The sequence below is a fragment of the Elephas maximus genome, chromosome 19 (assembly GCF_024166365.1).
Source record: "Elephas maximus indicus isolate mEleMax1 chromosome 19, mEleMax1 primary haplotype, whole genome shotgun sequence".
NCBI classification, from domain to species: Eukaryota; Metazoa; Chordata; class Mammalia; order Proboscidea; family Elephantidae; genus Elephas; species Elephas maximus.
Window position 1 is genome coordinate 49974712 of NC_064837.1, and position 21872 is coordinate 49996583.

Consider the following 21872-nt stretch of genomic DNA (forward strand, 5'->3'; position numbering starts at 1 on the left):
CTGGGGGGAGCGTACCACCACGTTCGTTCCAGTTGCTTTGGAGAAGCCCGGCGGTTCCTCAGACACTCAAACAAACATGGAGTCACCGTATGACCCAGCGCTTCCCCTCCTAGGTATATATACCAGCCAACCAGTTGTTGCCGTTGAATCGATCCCAGCCCCATGACAACCCCACCTGTGTCCGGGTAGAACTGTGCTCCACGGGCGTTTCGATGACTCACCCTTTGGAGGCGGACCACCGCCAGGCCTTTCTTCCGAGGTGCCTCTGGGTGGACTCCGACCTCCAACCTTTAGGTTAGCCGTCGTCGAGTGCTTTGCACCGCCCGGGGAATCCCGCCTTGCAAACACACCCTGCTTTTTCTTCTCCCTTCCCTGACTTTGCTCAGGCGCTTTCTTTTGCCTTGAACACCCGCCCCTTCGCCAGCTCTTCTGCCTATTGTAGTTGTTAGGTGCCCTGGAGTCAGAGCTGCCCCTCCCCCCCACCCCCCGTAGGGTTGCCTAGGCTGTTTATTGTTATGAAAGCTGCCTCTGGGTGGGCGTGAACCTCCAGGTTCCCGCTAGCAGCAAGCAGTTAAGCATTTGCACCACCCAGAGAATCCAGTGAAGGCATAAGACCACACAGGAGCTAAACTTGCTCATTGCAACAGTTTTCAAAATAGCCCAAAGGCGGAAACAGCCAACACATCCGTCAACGGATGAACGGGAAAAAAACGAAACGTGGTGTATTCGTACAAGGCGGTTGTAAAAGTTTTGCACATGTTTTTCTTGTGAAGTTATTTACCTTGAGGGTATTGTGAGGTTTACTTCTGCTTTTTCCAATCCCCTGTATGTCTTTTCTCCTTCTCCTTCCTCTTCACTTTCTCCTTTTCCTCCTCCTCCTCCTCCTCCTCCTTCCTCTCCTTCTCCTTCTCCTCTTCTTCCTCCTACTCCTCCTTCACCTCCTTCTTCTACTGCCTTGTCGCCCTGGTTCCCCAGTCCAATGTTGAGTAGACCTGGTGCAAACCTGACTTTCTTGCCTTGTTGTTGATCGTACAGGAAAGATATTCAGTCTTTCACCATGAGGTATGTCAACTCTAGATTTTCTTAGCTGCCCGTTATCGGGTAGACGTTCCATTTTACTCCAAACTTGGTTGTTTTTTAAATCATGAATTGGTGTTGAATTTCGTCAAATGCTTTTTCTATACCCCTCGAGATGAGCAAGGAGCCCCGGTGGCACAACACTTAGGTGCTTGGGCTGCTAACCACAAGGTTGGCAGTTCGAACCCGCCCAGCAGCTCCTTGGGAGAACGACCTGGCAAACCGCTCTCATAAAGATGATAGCCTAGGAAAGCCTATGGGGCAGTTCTCTGTCACATGGGGTCGGTTATGAGTCGAAATCGACTGGATGTCACCTAACGACAGCAATAACAACTGTGAGGTAATTTCTTCCTTTTTAGTCTGTTAACGTAGTGCATTACATTGATCTTAAAAGTTAAAGTAACTTCGGACCGAATCCTGGTTTCGGGTCCGGCATGTCAACGGCTCTGAACCACCAGTCCTGTCCTCACCACAAGAAAAAACTGAAAAAGTGAACATCAACGACTCGTTTTACACCCATCAGGGAATAGAGTTCGCGGGGCAAATTATCGTCCAGAAAACCGGAGAGGCACACACGCCAATACAAAGAATCACCGCTGCCTCTGGGCCTAACATCGGGGCTTTGCCAGGGATTACAGCTTGAGAGAACATCAGTTCCTTTGACCTGGTACGTGATGGCCGGCTTTCAACAAAAGATTGCGAGGGAAAAACAAAACAAAACAGTCCAAAGAGACAGGGCAGGCATCAGAAACAGAGTCCGATATTGCAGATTTGGGCAATATCAGATCGAGATTTATAATAACTATGATTAATACGCTCTAATGGAAATGTCAGCAGAGAGGCCGAAACTCTAAGTATCAAGAGAAAATCTAGAAAGAAAGACAAAACAAAACCTTGTAACAGGGATGAAGAATGTTCATCCGTAGACCGGACATGGCTGAGGAAAGAATCAGTGAGCGTGGAGACATGTCAATAGAAACTCCCCAAACGGAAAAGTAAGCAGAAGAAAAGACTGAGGAAAAAGAGGAGCATCCAGGAACTGTGGGACAACCACAAGTGACGTAACAAACGAGCCATGGAAAGACCGGAAGGAGAAGAAAGAGAGAACGGAACAGAAGAGATACGTGATGGAATGTCACGTAATGTAATAACGTAATAATGGCTGATACCTGTCCAGAACTGTCCGCAGGGACCAAAGCATAGGGGGCTGAGAGAACACCGAGCAGGAGAAACAAAACCAGAACAAAACCAATCAAAAGCCTAAACCTAGGCACATCACATTCCATTCAAACTGCAGAAAATTGAAGGTAAAATCTTGAAAGAAGCCAAAACACAAACAAACAAACGAAAAGCCACCTTAGCTATAAAGGAACAAGGGTAAGAGTTACATCAGACTTCTCTTCATAAACCGTGCAAGCGAGGAGAGAGTGGAGTGACATATTTAAAGTCTTGAAAGGAAAGACAGCAACCTAGAATTCTGTGCCCCAGGATTTAAAGACTTTCCCAGTCAAACACAACTTGCGGGAATTGTTGGCACTAGACCCGCCCTGCAAGAAATGCTAAAAGGAGTTCTTCAGGGAGAAGGAAAATTACATAGATCCGAGACTCGGATGGACAGAAAGAAAGGAAGAGCGTTCGAGAAGAAATAACATGAGGGTAAAACCGAATATTCTATTTTTTCTTGTGCTTAACCGATCTCGCATAACCATTTATTTAAAATAATAATAGTAGCAACGCTCTACTGGATGATGATAGCTTATGGATAAGTGAGATGTATGACAGCAATGTTAGGAGGGACGGGGGCGCGGTGGGTGTTCTCTTTCTCTCTGCGGTGGTCCTCAACGTCCATCTTCCCTGACTGCCCCCGACCCCAGCTTGGAGTTCAGCTTCGAGTGGCATACCACCCACTCCCTCACCTCCTTCCCGCCATCGGTCCAGCCGCGGGTCTCCCGTCCTACTGCGCACCCGCTCATTCCTTGGGGATTTTAGCTCCCGGCTCACTGTCTCTCGCCGACTTACTCCTGTCGCGATTCCCGGTGATGGCAACACCCGCGCAGATGATCCTTCCAACACCCTGGCCTGATCTCAGCTCCTTAACCTTGACCCCCATACTCTAATCTACGGCCCGTGTTCAGATTTCGCCAATCATCTCAACAGAGCCCCTTACTGCCATTTGTTTTCCTGGCCCAGGAGCCAGTCCGGGATCACTTGTTGCGTTTGGTTGGCATGTCCCTCTAAGTCTCTGTGGGGCGGAGGCTTTAAGTTTGCCCAAAGCATTTGGTCTTTATCCTTGGTCCCTGAGAGATGATAGCCTCTAAAACGTTGGGACTGTGCCCCAGTGAGTGAAGTGTCTTGGATGAGGGCTCCAGACCACACCACCTAATGAGGTGCCTCTTTGGTGGGGGTTGGCCAGGCCAGAAGGACTCAGTTGACTGCAGGGCGCGGGGTGGGGGAGGGGGGTGGGGGGGTGGGGAGGCACGATTCAATCAATCCTGCCCGCTTAATGAGGCTTCGATAAAGGCTCTGGACTCGGAAGCTCCCCGGGCTTCCCGGTTGATGAAAGGCATCCATGCAGGGGCGAGGGTAGCGCATCCCTTTTTGGCACGTGGAAGCTCCGCGTTGGGAACGCTCCCAGGCCTCAGGCTCTGCGTCTCTTCATTTGTATCCTTTTTGCTGTAATAGAACTGTAATCCTAAGCAGAGCGCTTTCCCGAGTTCTGTGAGTCGTTGTAGCAAATTACCAAACCTGAGGGAGTAGTGGGAGCTAGCAGGCCGGAAGTGAGAGGGAGCCCTGGGGCCCCCGGAGCTTACCGCTTGGCATCCCGACCCGGGGTAGTGGGAAAACTCCCAATTTGTAGCGGGCAGGTCAGCCTCAGCCACCCCGGCCTCCCACGCTCTTCCTCGGGAACCTCCTTAGGGCGTCTGAACTGGTGGCTCCTTGTGCCTGGAATGCTCCTCCCCTCGCAGAAGAGGACTGGATTTACCGCGAAGCTGTGTCCTCCCCACGGAGGGCCCCGTACCCAGGAGTCGCCGGTCCACCCGGTGAACCTGTCATCGCCTGCATTGCCCGGGGGACTGTACTCTGGCGGCGCCCACCAAGAAGAAAAGAAGAAAATTAATGGTAAATAAATCCTCATCATCATAAAAGAGAGGGAGGGAGAGAGAGAAGGTGAAATCGAGATACATGTGTGTACACTTATCCGTATATGTCTATATACATACATGTGTGGAGGTGGCATACGGTTAGGAGGACACTGTGAAACCCTTTCAGCGTAGCTGTGCGTTTAAGGATTTGAAAGAAAAACCTCATAGAGCGGTTTGCGTCTTGCTCGTCCTGGGCTTTTCCTCCTTTTTCCCAGGGCGACGCGGCTGAAGGAGCTGTCCCACCCCATCCTCTCTGTTGATTTACGTGCGGCTGGGTTTGGGTTTGGGTTTGGGTTTGGGTTTGGGTTCCAAGGCGAGGGGGCGGTCCCGCCGAGCCGGAGAAGGCCCGTGTGGGCGGTTCATGCAAATGAGAAATGTCTGTTTCGCCCGGAAGCTAGGGGAGCTGGAAAGTTAAAAGGTGCAAAAGGCCCCAATAAGTATCAACCTGCCAAGCCACGTATTCGTTGAGGTTCTGACAGCAGCACGCTGGCAAAAGTAGGAGAGCGGGTGAGTCCTGGGTTGAGGCTGTGTGTGCTCACCGTGAGCTGAAGATGTGTGAGGGGAGCAGTGCCCCGGCGAGGGGGGCGGAGGCCGGCATCGCTTCTCGGCCTTTTGGCTAAGATCAAGTGTAGTATCTGTTCTTATCAGTTTAATATCTGATACGTCCTCTATCCGAGGACAATATATTAAATGGATTTTTGGAGCTGGGAGGTGGAATAGGAGCTTGCTCCGTCCACTCCACGCATCGACCTGGTATTGCAGTACCTCCAGGAACGGTGCACCCCCCTCCGGGGACCACAACCGGCGGTCTAACAGCAGCAGAAATGGCGCGCTTCTCCTTGTCTTTTGCGTTTATGTGGCGCCCGCGTCTTCTATCCGGGGCGCCTTACGGAGTACACCAGCTCGGGTCCTCACGTCTGCCACACCTCTGAAAAGCCTACCGGGAGGGTTTGCCGCTCAGGCCCCCCCTGGGGTCCACCCACCCCGCTGCAGAAAATTCGGTGTTTCACCGCTTTGGAAAGCGCCGCCTCCTCTGGCCCTAGTGGGCTCTGACCACGTGTGCACAGGGACATCAAGTGGACGCTGCCACCGGGGCTCAGGGCTGGCCCTGCACATCAACCCGGGTACGGCCTATTCGTGAGCTTAGAATACATACGTCGCACACCTATACAACAGGCTCAACACCCACGGAGGCAGCAGTCAGGAAGCCAAAAGACGCCTTGCGTTGGGCGAATGTGCTGCAAAAGGCCTCTTTAAAGTGCTGAAAAGCCAAGGCGTCGCCTTGGAGACTGAGGTGCGCCTGACCCAAGCCGTGGTCTTTGCAATCGCCTCCTACGCATGCGAAAGCTGGACGACGAATAAAGAAGACCGAAAGGAGAATTGACGCCTTGGGATTTTCGTGTCGGAGAAGAATACTGGCGATACTACTACCGTGGACTGCCAAAAGAACCAACGCACCTGTCTTGGAAGAAGTACAACCAGCATGCTCCTGGAAGCAAGGACGGCGCCCACACACATACTTCGGACGCGTCGTCAGGAGGGATCAGTCCCTGGAGAAGGGCGCCATGCTTGGTAAAGTAGAGAGGGTCAGCGAAAAAGAGGGAAGACCCTCAGTGAGGTGGATCGACGCAGTGGCTTAAGCACAACGACGATTGGGGGGATGGCGCCGTACGTAGGGTCGCTATGAGTCGGAACCGACCGGATGGCACCTAAGAGCAACAACAACGTACAACAGGCACACTTTTGTATTGCACGTGCATACGTGTAACGAGATGTATGAGTGACAGAGAGCGCGAAGGACCAGAGGGGGGAGCGTGCGAGTACCTCCAGTGGTATAACGGTTACACTGGCACTCTATATACCAAGTGGAAACCCTGGGGGCCTAGTGGTTAAGCACTGCGGCTGTTCACCAAAAGCTCGGCAGTTCCCATCCGCCGGGCCCTCCTTGGCAACTCTACGGGGCAGTTCTGCTCTGTCCCGTAGGGTCGCTGTGGGTTGGAATCGGCTCGATGGCAGCGGGTTTGGTTTGGGTTTTGTCTTCGTTTTTTTAATCAAGTCGGATGGTATTAGTTGGTGGTAATGCTGGAAACCCCGGTGGCGTAGTGGTTAAGTGCTATGGCTGCTGACCAAAAGGTCGGCAGTTGGAATCCGCCAGGCGCTCCTTGGAAACTCTGTGGGGCGGTTCTACTCTGTCCTATAGGGTCGCTGTGAGTCGGAATCGAGTCGAGGGCAGTGGGTTTGGTTTTTTGCTTTTAATGCTGGAGATAAGTTAGAGACGGATGCTGTAAACCCTAGACTCCAGCGACGAAGGCGTAAAACAAAGAGGTAGGGCGCGTTTTGATGAGAACGCACAGAAAGTGCAACCCTCGTCCGTTGCTGGGGGGAGCGTACCACCACGTTCGTTCCAGTTGCTTTGGAGAAGCCCGGCGGTTCCTCAGACACTCAAACAAACATGGAGTCACCGTATGACCCAGCGCTTCCCCTCCTAGGTATATATACCAGCCAACCAGTTGTTGCCGTTGAATCGATCCCAGCCCCATGACAACCCCACCTGTGTCCGGGTAGAACTGTGCTCCACGGGCGTTTCGATGACTCACCCTTTGGAGGCGGACCACCGCCAGGCCTTTCTTCCGAGGTGCCTCTGGGTGGACTCCGACCTCCAACCTTTAGGTTAGCCGTCGTCGAGTGCTTTGCACCGCCCGGGGAATCCCGCCTTGCAAACACACCCTGCTTTTTCTTCTCCCTTCCCTGACTTTGCTCAGGCGCTTTCTTTTGCCTTGAACACCCGCCCCTTCGCCAGCTCTTCTGCCTATTGTAGTTGTTAGGTGCCCTGGAGTCAGAGCTGCCCCTCCCCCCCACCCCCCGTAGGGTTGCCTAGGCTGTTTATTGTTATGAAAGCTGCCTCTGGGTGGGCGTGAACCTCCAGGTTCCCGCTAGCAGCAAGCAGTTAAGCATTTGCACCACCCAGAGAATCCAGTGAAGGCATAAGACCACACAGGAGCTAAACTTGCTCATTGCAACAGTTTTCAAAATAGCCCAAAGGCGGAAACAGCCAACACATCCGTCAACGGATGAACGGGAAAAAAACGAAACGTGGTGTATTCGTACAAGGCGGTTGTAAAAGTTTTGCACATGTTTTTCTTGTGAAGTTATTTACCTTGAGGGTATTGTGAGGTTTACTTCTGCTTTTTCCAATCCCCTGTATGTCTTTTCTCCTTCTCCTTCCTCTTCACTTTCTCCTTTTCCTCCTCCTCCTCCTCCTCCTCCTTCCTCTCCTTCTCCTTCTCCTCTTCTTCCTCCTACTCCTCCTTCACCTCCTTCTTCTACTGCCTTGTCGCCCTGGTTCCCCAGTCCAATGTTGAGTAGACCTGGTGCAAACCTGACTTTCTTGCCTTGTTGTTGATCGTACAGGAAAGATATTCAGTCTTTCACCATGAGGTATGTCAACTCTAGATTTTCTTAGCTGCCCGTTATCGGGTAGACGTTCCATTTTACTCCAAACTTGGTTGTTTTTTAAATCATGAATTGGTGTTGAATTTCGTCAAATGCTTTTTCTATACCCCTCGAGATGAGCAAGGAGCCCCGGTGGCACAACACTTAGGTGCTTGGGCTGCTAACCACAAGGTTGGCAGTTCGAACCCGCCCAGCAGCTCCTTGGGAGAACGACCTGGCAAACCGCTCTCATAAAGATGATAGCCTAGGAAAGCCTATGGGGCAGTTCTCTGTCACATGGGGTCGGTTATGAGTCGAAATCGACTGGATGTCACCTAACGACAGCAATAACAACTGTGAGGTAATTTCTTCCTTTTTAGTCTGTTAACGTAGTGCATTACATTGATCTTAAAAGTTAAAGTAACTTCGGACCGAATCCTGGTTTCGGGTCCGGCATGTCAACGGCTCTGAACCACCAGTCCTGTCCTCACCACAAGAAAAAACTGAAAAAGTGAACATCAACGACTCGTTTTACACCCATCAGGGAATAGAGTTCGCGGGGCAAATTATCGTCCAGAAAACCGGAGAGGCACACACGCCAATACAAAGAATCACCGCTGCCTCTGGGCCTAACATCGGGGCTTTGCCAGGGATTACAGCTTGAGAGAACATCAGTTCCTTTGACCTGGTACGTGATGGCCGGCTTTCAACAAAAGATTGCGAGGGAAAAACAAAACAAAACAGTCCAAAGAGACAGGGCAGGCATCAGAAACAGAGTCCGATATTGCAGATTTGGGCAATATCAGATCGAGATTTATAATAACTATGATTAATACGCTCTAATGGAAATGTCAGCAGAGAGGCCGAAACTCTAAGTATCAAGAGAAAATCTAGAAAGAAAGACAAAACAAAACCTTGTAACAGGGATGAAGAATGTTCATCCGTAGACCGGACATGGCTGAGGAAAGAATCAGTGAGCGTGGAGACATGTCAATAGAAACTCCCCAAACGGAAAAGTAAGCAGAAGAAAAGACTGAGGAAAAAGAGGAGCATCCAGGAACTGTGGGACAACCACAAGTGACGTAACAAACGAGCCATGGAAAGACCGGAAGGAGAAGAAAGAGAGAACGGAACAGAAGAGATACGTGATGGAATGTCACGTAATGTAATAACGTAATAATGGCTGATACCTGTCCAGAACTGTCCGCAGGGACCAAAGCATAGGGGGCTGAGAGAACACCGAGCAGGAGAAACAAAACCAGAACAAAACCAATCAAAAGCCTAAACCTAGGCACATCACATTCCATTCAAACTGCAGAAAATTGAAGGTAAAATCTTGAAAGAAGCCAAAACACAAACAAACAAACGAAAAGCCACCTTAGCTATAAAGGAACAAGGGTAAGAGTTACATCAGACTTCTCTTCATAAACCGTGCAAGCGAGGAGAGAGTGGAGTGACATATTTAAAGTCTTGAAAGGAAAGACAGCAACCTAGAATTCTGTGCCCCAGGATTTAAAGACTTTCCCAGTCAAACACAACTTGCGGGAATTGTTGGCACTAGACCCGCCCTGCAAGAAATGCTAAAAGGAGTTCTTCAGGGAGAAGGAAAATTACATAGATCCGAGACTCGGATGGACAGAAAGAAAGGAAGAGCGTTCGAGAAGAAATAACATGAGGGTAAAACCGAATATTCTATTTTTTCTTGTGCTTAACCGATCTCGCATAACCATTTATTTAAAATAATAATAGTAGCAACGCTCTACTGGATGATGATAGCTTATGGATAAGTGAGATGTATGACAGCAATGTTAGGAGGGACGGGGGCGCGGTGGGTGTTCTCTTTCTCTCTGCGGTGGTCCTCAACGTCCATCTTCCCTGACTGCCCCCGACCCCAGCTTGGAGTTCAGCTTCGAGTGGCATACCACCCACTCCCTCACCTCCTTCCCGCCATCGGTCCAGCCGCGGGTCTCCCGTCCTACTGCGCACCCGCTCATTCCTTGGGGATTTTAGCTCCCGGCTCACTGTCTCTCGCCGACTTACTCCTGTCGCGATTCCCGGTGATGGCAACACCCGCGCAGATGATCCTTCCAACACCCTGGCCTGATCTCAGCTCCTTAACCTTGACCCCCATACTCTAATCTACGGCCCGTGTTCAGATTTCGCCAATCATCTCAACAGAGCCCCTTACTGCCATTTGTTTTCCTGGCCCAGGAGCCAGTCCGGGATCACTTGTTGCGTTTGGTTGGCATGTCCCTCTAAGTCTCTGTGGGGCGGAGGCTTTAAGTTTGCCCAAAGCATTTGGTCTTTATCCTTGGTCCCTGAGAGATGATAGCCTCTAAAACGTTGGGACTGTGCCCCAGTGAGTGAAGTGTCTTGGATGAGGGCTCCAGACCACACCACCTAATGAGGTGCCTCTTTGGTGGGGGTTGGCCAGGCCAGAAGGACTCAGTTGACTGCAGGGCGCGGGGTGGGGGAGGGGGGTGGGGGGGTGGGGAGGCACGATTCAATCAATCCTGCCCGCTTAATGAGGCTTCGATAAAGGCTCTGGACTCGGAAGCTCCCCGGGCTTCCCGGTTGATGAAAGGCATCCATGCAGGGGCGAGGGTAGCGCATCCCTTTTTGGCACGTGGAAGCTCCGCGTTGGGAACGCTCCCAGGCCTCAGGCTCTGCGTCTCTTCATTTGTATCCTTTTTGCTGTAATAGAACTGTAATCCTAAGCAGAGCGCTTTCCCGAGTTCTGTGAGTCGTTGTAGCAAATTACCAAACCTGAGGGAGTAGTGGGAGCTAGCAGGCCGGAAGTGAGAGGGAGCCCTGGGGCCCCCGGAGCTTACCGCTTGGCATCCCGACCCGGGGTAGTGGGAAAACTCCCAATTTGTAGCGGGCAGGTCAGCCTCAGCCACCCCGGCCTCCCACGCTCTTCCTCGGGAACCTCCTTAGGGCGTCTGAACTGGTGGCTCCTTGTGCCTGGAATGCTCCTCCCCTCGCAGAAGAGGACTGGATTTACCGCGAAGCTGTGTCCTCCCCACGGAGGGCCCCGTACCCAGGAGTCGCCGGTCCACCCGGTGAACCTGTCATCGCCTGCATTGCCCGGGGGACTGTACTCTGGCGGCGCCCACCAAGAAGAAAAGAAGAAAATTAATGGTAAATAAATCCTCATCATCATAAAAGAGAGGGAGGGAGAGAGAGAAGGTGAAATCGAGATACATGTGTGTACACTTATCCGTATATGTCTATATACATACATGTGTGGAGGTGGCATACGGTTAGGAGGACACTGTGAAACCCTTTCAGCGTAGCTGTGCGTTTAAGGATTTGAAAGAAAAACCTCATAGAGCGGTTTGCGTCTTGCTCGTCCTGGGCTTTTCCTCCTTTTTCCCAGGGCGACGCGGCTGAAGGAGCTGTCCCACCCCATCCTCTCTGTTGATTTACGTGCGGCTGGGTTTGGGTTTGGGTTTGGGTTTGGGTTTGGGTTCCAAGGCGAGGGGGCGGTCCCGCCGAGCCGGAGAAGGCCCGTGTGGGCGGTTCATGCAAATGAGAAATGTCTGTTTCGCCCGGAAGCTAGGGGAGCTGGAAAGTTAAAAGGTGCAAAAGGCCCCAATAAGTATCAACCTGCCAAGCCACGTATTCGTTGAGGTTCTGACAGCAGCACGCTGGCAAAAGTAGGAGAGCGGGTGAGTCCTGGGTTGAGGCTGTGTGTGCTCACCGTGAGCTGAAGATGTGTGAGGGGAGCAGTGCCCCGGCGAGGGGGGCGGAGGCCGGCATCGCTTCTCGGCCTTTTGGCTAAGATCAAGTGTAGTATCTGTTCTTATCAGTTTAATATCTGATACGTCCTCTATCCGAGGACAATATATTAAATGGATTTTTGGAGCTGGGAGGTGGAATAGGAGCTTGCTCCGTCCACTCCACGCATCGACCTGGTATTGCAGTACCTCCAGGAACGGTGCACCCCCCTCCGGGGACCACAACCGGCGGTCTAACAGCAGCAGAAATGGCGCGCTTCTCCTTGTCTTTTGCGTTTATGTGGCGCCCGCGTCTTCTATCCGGGGCGCCTTACGGAGTACACCAGCTCGGGTCCTCACGTCTGCCACACCTCTGAAAAGCCTACCGGGAGGGTTTGCCGCTCAGGCCCCCCCTGGGGTCCACCCACCCCGCTGCAGAAAATTCGGTGTTTCACCGCTTTGGAAAGCGCCGCCTCCTCTGGCCCTAGTGGGCTCTGACCACGTGTGCACAGGGACATCAAGTGGACGCTGCCACCGGGGCTCAGGGCTGGCCCTGCACATCAACCCGGGTACGGCCTATTCGTGAGCTTAGAATACATACGTCGCACACCTATACAACAGGCTCAACACCCACGGAGGCAGCAGTCAGGAAGCCAAAAGACGCCTTGCGTTGGGCGAATGTGCTGCAAAAGGCCTCTTTAAAGTGCTGAAAAGCCAAGGCGTCGCCTTGGAGACTGAGGTGCGCCTGACCCAAGCCGTGGTCTTTGCAATCGCCTCCTACGCATGCGAAAGCTGGACGACGAATAAAGAAGACCGAAAGGAGAATTGACGCCTTGGGATTTTCGTGTCGGAGAAGAATACTGGCGATACTACTACCGTGGACTGCCAAAAGAACCAACGCACCTGTCTTGGAAGAAGTACAACCAGCATGCTCCTGGAAGCAAGGACGGCGCCCACACACATACTTCGGACGCGTCGTCAGGAGGGATCAGTCCCTGGAGAAGGGCGCCATGCTTGGTAAAGTAGAGAGGGTCAGCGAAAAAGAGGGAAGACCCTCAGTGAGGTGGATCGACGCAGTGGCTTAAGCACAACGACGATTGGGGGGATGGCGCCGTACGTAGGGTCGCTATGAGTCGGAACCGACCGGATGGCACCTAAGAGCAACAACAACGTACAACAGGCACACTTTTGTATTGCACGTGCATACGTGTAACGAGATGTATGAGTGACAGAGAGCGCGAAGGACCAGAGGGGGGAGCGTGCGAGTACCTCCAGTGGTATAACGGTTACACTGGCACTCTATATACCAAGTGGAAACCCTGGGGGCCTAGTGGTTAAGCACTGCGGCTGTTCACCAAAAGCTCGGCAGTTCCCATCCGCCGGGCCCTCCTTGGCAACTCTACGGGGCAGTTCTGCTCTGTCCCGTAGGGTCGCTGTGGGTTGGAATCGGCTCGATGGCAGCGGGTTTGGTTTGGGTTTTGTCTTCGTTTTTTTAATCAAGTCGGATGGTATTAGTTGGTGGTAATGCTGGAAACCCCGGTGGCGTAGTGGTTAAGTGCTATGGCTGCTGACCAAAAGGTCGGCAGTTGGAATCCGCCAGGCGCTCCTTGGAAACTCTGTGGGGCGGTTCTACTCTGTCCTATAGGGTCGCTGTGAGTCGGAATCGAGTCGAGGGCAGTGGGTTTGGTTTTTTGCTTTTAATGCTGGAGATAAGTTAGAGACGGATGCTGTAAACCCTAGACTCCAGCGACGAAGGCGTAAAACAAAGAGGTAGGGCGCGTTTTGATGAGAACGCACAGAAAGTGCAACCCTCGTCCGTTGCTGGGGGGAGCGTACCACCACGTTCGTTCCAGTTGCTTTGGAGAAGCCCGGCGGTTCCTCAGACACTCAAACAAACATGGAGTCACCGTATGACCCAGCGCTTCCCCTCCTAGGTATATATACCAGCCAACCAGTTGTTGCCGTTGAATCGATCCCAGCCCCATGACAACCCCACCTGTGTCCGGGTAGAACTGTGCTCCACGGGCGTTTCGATGACTCACCCTTTGGAGGCGGACCACCGCCAGGCCTTTCTTCCGAGGTGCCTCTGGGTGGACTCCGACCTCCAACCTTTAGGTTAGCCGTCGTCGAGTGCTTTGCACCGCCCGGGGAATCCCGCCTTGCAAACACACCCTGCTTTTTCTTCTCCCTTCCCTGACTTTGCTCAGGCGCTTTCTTTTGCCTTGAACACCCGCCCCTTCGCCAGCTCTTCTGCCTATTGTAGTTGTTAGGTGCCCTGGAGTCAGAGCTGCCCCTCCCCCCCCACCCCCCGTAGGGTTGCCTAGGCTGTTTATTGTTATGAAAGCTGCCTCTGGGTGGGCGTGAACCTCCAGGTTCCCGCTAGCAGCAAGCAGTTAAGCATTTGCACCACCCAGAGAATCCAGTGAAGGCATAAGACCACACAGGAGCTAAACTTGCTCATTGCAACAGTTTTCAAAATAGCCCAAAGGCGGAAACAGCCAACACATCCGTCAACGGATGAACGGGAAAAAAACGAAACGTGGTGTATTCGTACAAGGCGGTTGTAAAAGTTTTGCACATGTTTTTCTTGTGAAGTTATTTACCTTGAGGGTATTGTGAGGTTTACTTCTGCTTTTTCCAATCCCCTGTATGTCTTTTCTCCTTCTCCTTCCTCTTCACTTTCTCCTTTTCCTCCTCCTCCTCCTCCTCCTCCTTCCTCTCCTTCTCCTTCTCCTCTTCTTCCTCCTACTCCTCCTTCACCTCCTTCTTCTACTGCCTTGTCGCCCTGGTTCCCCAGTCCAATGTTGAGTAGACCTGGTGCAAACCTGACTTTCTTGCCTTGTTGTTGATCGTACAGGAAAGATATTCAGTCTTTCACCATGAGGTATGTCAACTCTAGATTTTCTTAGCTGCCCGTTATCGGGTAGACGTTCCATTTTACTCCAAACTTGGTTGTTTTTTAAATCATGAATTGGTGTTGAATTTCGTCAAATGCTTTTTCTATACCCCTCGAGATGAGCAAGGAGCCCCGGTGGCACAACACTTAGGTGCTTGGGCTGCTAACCACAAGGTTGGCAGTTCGAACCCGCCCAGCAGCTCCTTGGGAGAACGACCTGGCAAACCGCTCTCATAAAGATGATAGCCTAGGAAAGCCTATGGGGCAGTTCTCTGTCACATGGGGTCGGTTATGAGTCGAAATCGACTGGATGTCACCTAACGACAGCAATAACAACTGTGAGGTAATTTCTTCCTTTTTAGTCTGTTAACGTAGTGCATTACATTGATCTTAAAAGTTAAAGTAACTTCGGACCGAATCCTGGTTTCGGGTCCGGCATGTCAACGGCTCTGAACCACCAGTCCTGTCCTCACCACAAGAAAAAACTGAAAAAGTGAACATCAACGACTCGTTTTACACCCATCAGGGAATAGAGTTCGCGGGGCAAATTATCGTCCAGAAAACCGGAGAGGCACACACGCCAATACAAAGAATCACCGCTGCCTCTGGGCCTAACATCGGGGCTTTGCCAGGGATTACAGCTTGAGAGAACATCAGTTCCTTTGACCTGGTACGTGATGGCCGGCTTTCAACAAAAGATTGCGAGGGAAAAACAAAACAAAACAGTCCAAAGAGACAGGGCAGGCATCAGAAACAGAGTCCGATATTGCAGATTTGGGCAATATCAGATCGAGATTTATAATAACTATGATTAATACGCTCTAATGGAAATGTCAGCAGAGAGGCCGAAACTCTAAGTATCAAGAGAAAATCTAGAAAGAAAGACAAAACAAAACCTTGTAACAGGGATGAAGAATGTTCATCCGTAGACCGGACATGGCTGAGGAAAGAATCAGTGAGCGTGGAGACATGTCAATAGAAACTCCCCAAACGGAAAAGTAAGCAGAAGAAAAGACTGAGGAAAAAGAGGAGCATCCAGGAACTGTGGGACAACCACAAGTGACGTAACAAACGAGCCATGGAAAGACCGGAAGGAGAAGAAAGAGAGAACGGAACAGAAGAGATACGTGATGGAATGTCACGTAATGTAATAACGTAATAATGGCTGATACCTGTCCAGAACTGTCCGCAGGGACCAAAGCATAGGGGGCTGAGAGAACACCGAGCAGGAGAAACAAAACCAGAACAAAACCAATCAAAAGCCTAAACCTAGGCACATCACATTCCATTCAAACTGCAGAAAATTGAAGGTAAAATCTTGAAAGAAGCCAAAACACAAACAAACAAACGAAAAGCCACCTTAGCTATAAAGGAACAAGGGTAAGAGTTACATCAGACTTCTCTTCATAAACCGTGCAAGCGAGGAGAGAGTGGAGTGACATATTTAAAGTCTTGAAAGGAAAGACAGCAACCTAGAATTCTGTGCCCCAGGATTTAAAGACTTTCCCAGTCAAACACAACTTGCGGGAATTGTTGGCACTAGACCCGCCCTGCAAGAAATGCTAAAAGGAGTTCTTCAGGGAGAAGGAAAATTACATAGATCCGAGACTCGGATGGACAGAAAGAAAGGAAGAGCGTTCGAGAAGAAATAACATGAGGGTAAAACCGAATATTCTATTTTTTCTTGTGCTTAACCGATCTCGCATAACCATTTATTTAAAATAATAATAGTAGCAACGCTCTACTGGATGATGATAGCTTATGGATAAGTGAGATGTATGACAGCAATGTTAGGAGGGACGGGGGCGCGGTGGGTGTTCTCTTTCTCTCTGCGGTGGTCCTCAACGTCCATCTTCCCTGACTGCCCCCGACCCCAGCTTGGAGTTCAGCTTCGAGTGGCATACCACCCACTCCCTCACCTCCTTCCCGCCATCGGTCCAGCCGCGGGTCTCCCGTCCTACTGCGCACCCGCTCATTCCTTGGGGATTTTAGCTCCCGGCTCACTGTCTCTCGCCGACTTACTCCTGTCGCGATTCCCGGTGATGGCAACACCCGCGCAGATGATCCTTCCAACACCCTGGCCTGATCTCAGCTCCTTAACCTTGACCCCCATACTCTAATCTACGGCCCGTGTTCAGATTTCGCCAATCATCTCAACAGAGCCCCTTACTGCCATTTGTTTTCCTGGCCCAGGAGCCAGTCCGGGATCACTTGTTGCGTTTGGTTGGCATGTCCCTCTAAGTCTCTGTGGGGCGGAGGCTTTAAGTTTGCCCAAAGCATTTGGTCTTTATCCTTGGTCCCTGAGAGATGATAGCCTCTAAAACGTTGGGACTGTGCCCCAGTGAGTGAAGTGTCTTGGATGAGGGCTCCAGACCACACCACCTAATGAGGTGCCTCTTTGGTGGGGGTTGGCCAGGCCAGAAGGACTCAGTTGACTGCAGGGCGCGGGGTGGGGGAGGGGGGTGGGGGGGTGGGGAGGCACGATTCAATCAATCCTGCCCGCTTAATGAGGCTTCGATAAAGGCTCTGGACTCGGAAGCTCCCCGGGCTTCCCGGTTGATGAAAGGCATCCATGCAGGGGCGAGGGTAGCGCATCCCTTTTTGGCACGTGGAAGCTCCGCGTTGGGAACGCTCCCAGGCCTCAGGCTCTGCGTCTCTTCATTTGTATCCTTTTTGCTGTAATAGAACTGTAATCCTAAGCAGAGCGCTTTCCCGAGTTCTGTGAGTCGTTGTAGCAAATTACCAAACCTGAGGGAGTAGTGGGAGCTAGCAGGCCGGAAGTGAGAGGGAGCCCTGGGGCCCCCGGAGCTTACCGCTTGGCATCCCGACCCGGGGTAGTGGGAAAACTCCCAATTTGTAGCGGGCAGGTCAGCCTCAGCCACCCCGGCCTCCCACGCTCTTCCTCGGGAACCTCCTTAGGGCGTCTGAACTGGTGGCTCCTTGTGCCTGGAATGCTCCTCCCCTCGCAGAAGAGGACTGGATTTACCGCGAAGCTGTGTCCTCCCCACGGAGGGCCCCGTACCCAGGAGTCGCCGGTCCACCCGGTGAACCTGTCATCGCCTGCATTGCCCGGGGGACTGTACTCTGGCGGCGCCCACCAAGAAGAAAAGAAGAAAATTAATGGTAAATAAATCCTCATCATCATAAAAGAGAGGGAGGGAGAGAGAGAAGGTGAAATCGAGATACATGTGTGTACACTTATCCGTATATGTCTATATACATACATGTGTGGAGGTGGCATACGGTTAGGAGGACACTGTGAAACCCTTTCAGCGTAGCTGTGCGTTTAAGGATTTGAAAGAAAAACCTCATAGAGCGGTTTGCGTCTTGCTCGTCCTGGGCTTTTCCTCCTTTTTCCCAGGGCGACGCGGCTGAAGGAGCTGTCCCACCCCATCCTCTCTGTTGATTTACGTGCGGCTGGGTTTGGGTTTGGGTTTGGGTTTGGGTTTGGGTTCCAAGGCGAGGGGGCGGTCCCGCCGAGCCGGAGAAGGCCCGTGTGGGCGGTTCATGCAAATGAGAAATGTCTGTTTCGCCCGGAAGCTAGGGGAGCTGGAAAGTTAAAAGGTGCAAAAGGCCCCAATAAGTATCAACCTGCCAAGCCACGTATTCGTTGAGGTTCTGACAGCAGCACGCTGGCAAAAGTAGGAGAGCGGGTGAGTCCTGGGTTGAGGCTGTGTGTGCTCACCGTGAGCTGAAGATGTGTGAGGGGAGCAGTGCCCCGGCGAGGGGGGCGGAGGCCGGCATCGCTTCTCGGCCTTTTGGCTAAGATCAAGTGTAGTATCTGTTCTTATCAGTTTAATATCTGATACGTCCTCTATCCGAGGACAATATATTAAATGGATTTTTGGAGCTGGGAGGTGGAATAGGAGCTTGCTCCGTCCACTCCACGCATCGACCTGGTATTGCAGTACCTCCAGGAACGGTGCACCCCCCTCCGGGGACCACAACCGGCGGTCTAACAGCAGCAGAAATGGCGCGCTTCTCCTTGTCTTTTGCGTTTATGTGGCGCCCGCGTCTTCTATCCGGGGCGCCTTACGGAGTACACCAGCTCGGGTCCTCACGTCTGCCACACCTCTGAAAAGCCTACCGGGAGGGTTTGCCGCTCAGGCCCCCCCTGGGGTCCACCCACCCCGCTGCAGAAAATTCGGTGTTTCACCGCTTTGGAAAGCGCCGCCTCCTCTGGCCCTAGTGGGCTCTGACCACGTGTGCACAGGGACATCAAGTGGACGCTGCCACCGGGGCTCAGGGCTGGCCCTGCACATCAACCCGGGTACGGCCTATTCGTGAGCTTAGAATACATACGTCGCACACCTATACAACAGGCTCAACACCCACGGAGGCAGCAGTCAGGAAGCCAAAAGACGCCTTGCGTTGGGCGAATGTGCTGCAAAAGGCCTCTTTAAAGTGCTGAAAAGCCAAGGCGTCGCCTTGGAGACTGAGGTGCGCCTGACCCAAGCCGTGGTCTTTGCAATCGCCTCCTACGCATGCGAAAGCTGGACGACGAATAAAGAAGACCGAAAGGAGAATTGACGCCTTGGGATTTTCGTGTCGGAGAAGAATACTGGCGATACTACTACCGTGGACTGCCAAAAGAACCAACGCACCTGTCTTGGAAGAAGTACAACCAGCATGCTCCTGGAAGCAAGGACGGCGCCCACACACATACTTCGGACGCGTCGTCAGGAGGGATCAGTCCCTGGAGAAGGGCGCCATGCTTGGTAAAGTAGAGAGGGTCAGCGAAAAAGAGGGAAGACCCTCAGTGAGGTGGATCGACGCAGTGGCTTAAGCACAACGACGATTGGGGGGATGGCGCCGTACGTAGGGTCGCTATGAGTCGGAACCGACCGGATGGCACCTAAGAGCAACAACAACGTACAACAGGCACACTTTTGTATTGCACGTGCATACGTGTAACGAGATGTATGAGTGACAGAGAGCGCGAAGGACCAGAGGGGGGAGCGTGCGAGTACCTCCAGTGGTATAACGGTTACACTGGCACTCTATATACCAAGTGGAAACCCTGGGGGCCTAGTGGTTAAGCACTGCGGCTGTTCACCAAAAGCTCGGCAGTTCCCATCCGCCGGGCCCTCCTTGGCAACTCTACGGGGCAGTTCTGCTCTGTCCCGTAGGGTCGCTGTGGGTTGGAATCGGCTCGATGGCAGCGGGTTTGGTTTGGGTTTTGTCTTCGTTTTTTTAATCAAGTCGGATGGTATTAGTTGGTGGTAATGCTGGAAACCCCGGTGGCGTAGTGGTTAAGTGCTATGGCTGCTGACCAAAAGGTCGGCAGTTGGAATCCGCCAGGCGCTCCTTGGAAACTCTGTGGGGCGGTTCTACTCTGTCCTATAGGGTCGCTGTGAGTCGGAATCGAGTCGAGGGCAGTGGGTTTGGTTTTTTGCTTTTAATGCTGGAGATAAGTTAGAGACGGATGCTGTAAACCCTAGACTCCAGCGACGAAGGCGTAAAACAAAGAGGTAGGGCGCGTTTTGATGAGAACGCACAGAAAGTGCAACCCTCGTCCGTTGCTGGGGGGAGCGTACCACCACGTTCGTTCCAGTTGCTTTGGAGAAGCCCGGCGGTTCCTCAGACACTCAAACAAACATGGAGTCACCGTATGACCCAGCGCTTCCCCTCCTAGGTATATATACCAGCCAACCAGTTGTTGCCGTTGAATCGATCCCAGCCCCATGACAACCCCACCTGTGTCCGGGTAGAACTGTGCTCCACGGGCGTTTCGATGACTCACCCTTTGGAGGCGGACCACCGCCAGGCCTTTCTTCCGAGGTGCCTCTGGGTGGACTCCGACCTCCAACCTTTAGGTTAGCCGTCGTCGAGTGCTTTGCACCGCCCGGGGAATCCCGCCTTGCAAACACACCCTGCTTTTTCTTCTCCCTTCCCTGACTTTGCTCAGGCGCTTTCTTTTGCCTTGAACACCCGCCCCTTCGCCAGCTCTTCTGCCTATTGTAGTTGTTAGGTGCCCTGGAGTCAGAGCTGCCCCTCCCCCCCCACCCCCCGTAGGGTTGCCTAGGCTGTTTATTGTTATGAAAGCTGCCTCTGGGTGGGCGTGAACCTCCAGGTTCCCGCTAGCAGCAAGCAGTTAAGCATTTGCACCACCCAGAGAATCCAGTGAAGGCATAAGACCACACAGGAGCTAAACTTGCTCATTGCAACAGTTTTCAAAATAGCCCAAAGGCGGAAACAGCCAACACATCCGTCAACGGATGAACGGGAAAAAAACGAAACGTGGTGTATTCGTACAAGGCGGTTGTAAAAGTTTTGCACATGTTTTTCTTGTGAAGTTATTTACCTTGAGGGTATTGTGAGGTTTACTTCTGCTTTTTCCAATCCCCTGTATGTCTTTTCTCCTTCTCCTTCCTCTTCACTTTCTCCTTTTCCTCCTCCTCCTCCTCCTCCTCCTTCCTCTCCTTCTCCTTCTCCTCTTCTTCCTCCTACTCCTCCTTCACCTCCTTCTTCTACTGCCTTGTCGCCCTGGTTCCCCAGTCCAATGTTGAGTAGACCTGGTGCAAACCTGACTTTCTTGCCTTGTTGTTGATCGTACAGGAAAGATATTCAGTCTTTCACCATGAGGTATGTCAACTCTAGATTTTCTTAGCTGCCCGTTATCGGGTAGACGTTCCATTTTACTCCAAACTTGGTTGTTTTTTAAATCATGAATTGGTGTTGAATTTCGTCAAATGCTTTTTCTATACCCCTCGAGATGAGCAAGGAGCCCCGGTGGCACAACACTTAGGTGCTTGGGCTGCTAACCACAAGGTTGGCAGTTCGAACCCGCCCAGCAGCTCCTTGGGAGAACGACCTGGCAAACCGCTCTCATAAAGATGATAGCCTAGGAAAGCCTATGGGGCAGTTCTCTGTCACATGGGGTCGGTTATGAGTCGAAATCGACTGGATGTCACCTAACGACAGCAATAACAACTGTGAGGTAATTTCTTCCTTTTTAGTCTGTTAACGTAGTGCATTACATTGATCTTAAAAGTTAAAGTAACTTCGGACCGAATCCTGGTTTCGGGTCCGGCATGTCAACGGCTCTGAACCACCAGTCCTGTCCTCACCACAAGAAAAAACTGAAAAAGTGAACATCAACGACTCGTTTTACACCCATCAGGGAATAGAGTTCGCGGGGCAAATTATCGTCCAGAAAACCGGAGAGGCACACACGCCAATACAAAGAATCACCGCTGCCTCTGGGCCTAACATCGGGGCTTTGCCAGGGATTACAGCTTGAGAGAACATCAGTTCCTTTGACCTGGTACGTGATGGCCGGCTTTCAACAAAAGATTGCGAGGGAAAAACAAAACAAAACAGTCCAAAGAGACAGGGCAGGCATCAGAAACAGAGTCCGATATTGCAGATTTGGGCAATATCAGATCGAGATTTATAATAACTATGATTAATACGCTCTAATGGAAATGTCAGCAGAGAGGCCGAAACTCTAAGTATCAAGAGAAAATCTAGAAAGAAAGACAAAACAAAACCTTGTAACAGGGATGAAGAATGTTCATCCGTAGACCGGACATGGCTGAGGAAAGAATCAGTGAGCGTGGAGACATGTCAATAGAAACTCCCCAAACGGAAAAGTAAGCAGAA

General features: G+C 51.8%; 3 non-coding genes across 3 annotated transcripts; all 3 read left to right on the plus strand.

The window, feature by feature from the left end:
- Positions 1-4816: 4816 nt before the first annotated feature.
- Positions 4817-5007, plus strand: LOC126063406 (U2 spliceosomal RNA). Its single transcript, XR_007514346.1, has one exon. It is a non-coding gene; the product is annotated as a U2 spliceosomal RNA (small nuclear RNA).
- A 6405-nt stretch (positions 5008-11412) lies between these two features.
- Positions 11413-11603, plus strand: LOC126063408 (U2 spliceosomal RNA). Its single transcript, XR_007514348.1, has one exon. It is a non-coding gene; the product is annotated as a U2 spliceosomal RNA (small nuclear RNA).
- A 6406-nt stretch (positions 11604-18009) lies between these two features.
- On the plus strand, positions 18010-18200 carry LOC126063409 (U2 spliceosomal RNA). The gene has a single exon (XR_007514349.1). It is a non-coding gene; the product is annotated as a U2 spliceosomal RNA (small nuclear RNA).
- The last annotated feature ends 3672 nt before the right edge of the window (positions 18201-21872 follow it).